Source organism: Octodon degus, unplaced genomic scaffold, assembly GCF_000260255.1.
Source record: "Octodon degus isolate 3935 unplaced genomic scaffold, OctDeg1.0 scaffold00058, whole genome shotgun sequence".
Taxonomy (NCBI): Eukaryota; Metazoa; Chordata; class Mammalia; order Rodentia; family Octodontidae; genus Octodon; species Octodon degus.
Genome location: NW_004524634.1, coordinates 331,563 through 333,357, shown reverse-complemented (window position 1 = coordinate 333,357; position 1,795 = coordinate 331,563).

Here is a 1,795-nt window from a genome sequence, read left to right as displayed (position 1 = left end):
ATTTATTTTTACTTATTACATTTATTTATTGTGTGTGTGTGTGGCCAGCTCAGCCCACCAGGGGGTGGGGCTGGCTGGCATGTGGTGCTGGGGGATCGAACCGCGGTCCCTATGCTTTGCCAAGCTTGTTTCAAGTAGGTGCTTTAGACGACTGAGCCATCTCTCCAGCCCTAATTAATCTTTCAAAGGAAATCTCAAAACAGTGAAATACTGGGGCAGTTGCATGGTAATTGTTGGGGGTTTTAGTCAGATTTATGTTGAGAATGAAGAGCAAAGAGCCCAGCAGAGTGATCTAAAATGTTGTGAGTTTGGCCAGAAAGGAAGCGCCAAGAAGGCTGTGGAACTGCAAAGACAGAGATAAGATCTCCATTGCCTAGGAGGACCAAGAGTGTAAAAAGGCTGTCCTGAGGGCATCACATGAGGTGGAATATTTTTACCCTTTGCAGCCTCAGAATCTCAAGGGTGAGGGACTTTGTTCTGAGGAGAAATCCAAAGAGCCCCACATTCTAGAATGGAGGCAGTGGACACACCAGGTTGCAAAATGGAGGCAGCAGCCACACCAGGTTTCAGAAAGGCACCAGCATAGAGAATTTGTTCCTCAGAATCAGGGTCAGAGTGCTCAGTGATCCAGGCACTCGAACCTTACAGCCAAGAGAGAGGAAAGACTGGCTACTGCTCCAGCTGGCATCAGACCTTGGCATCATCCATGTGGTGCTGGTTTTAGGTGCATGCAGAATGCAGGAGTTCTCAGGTTAAGTAGGCTTCCACCTAGATTTCAGAAGAAGTCCTGGGAGGCCAGGCAGTGTGCCCCTGAGAGGGCACTCTATAGGACTTAATGTTTGCCCTGCTGGATTTTGGACTTGTTTTGACCCCAATGGTTTGTATCCTTCTGTGTATACACTTTGGATTGGAAATGTTTATCTTGTGCCCTTGAATGATGGATGTATTTAACCTTTTATTTGTACAGAGGCTCACAGTTGAGAGTTTGCCTTGGATCTTGGAGGAGACTTGGGACTTGGACTTTTCAGCAATGCTGAAGCTGTTGGAACTTTGGCAACTCTTTAGAGATAAAGTAAATGCCTTTTGGACAAAGGGGTGTGCATGAGACTTTGGGGGTCCAGGGGTGGAATGTTATGGTTTGTGTCTAGTTGTCCCCCCAAAGCCTCATGTAAGTTATGGGGCAGACATGGTTGGAAGAGTGAGTGGCTAGAGGAGTGGGACCAGAGGACAAGGGCAGGGCCAGAGAGGCATGGATCATTAAACTGGCTAGCCTGTGCTTTCAGAGAGGTGTGGAGAGGGTCATCCTGGACATGGCAGCACCCCAGTCTCTCCTCCAGTGTCTTGAAGCCTCCAGTAACTGTGAACTAAATAAACCTTTCCTTCCCTCATTTTGAGTGTTGGATATTTGTCCCAGCAATGAGAGAAGAGTAACTAATACATGTATACAGCTGAAATGGTCAGATTAGGGCAACTGGCATATTTATCACCTGAGATATTTATTTTGTATGCTGAGAACATTTAAAATCTTCCCTCCTAACCATTTTGAAATAATCAATTATTTTTTTTTCTACAGTTTTATGGATAAACATATAGCAATGAGACAGTTTCAAATCAAATCGGAAGTACAGTTTCAACAAATAATACACTGCATATATTATTCTTAGTGGTTAATTGCTGTATAATATGTTTACTTGTGATCCTATTTACAAACACCAATAGAACAAATCATTCCATTAATTAAGACAATGCAACTATATATCTACCCCAACCACTTTGAATACACAGATACAGAATG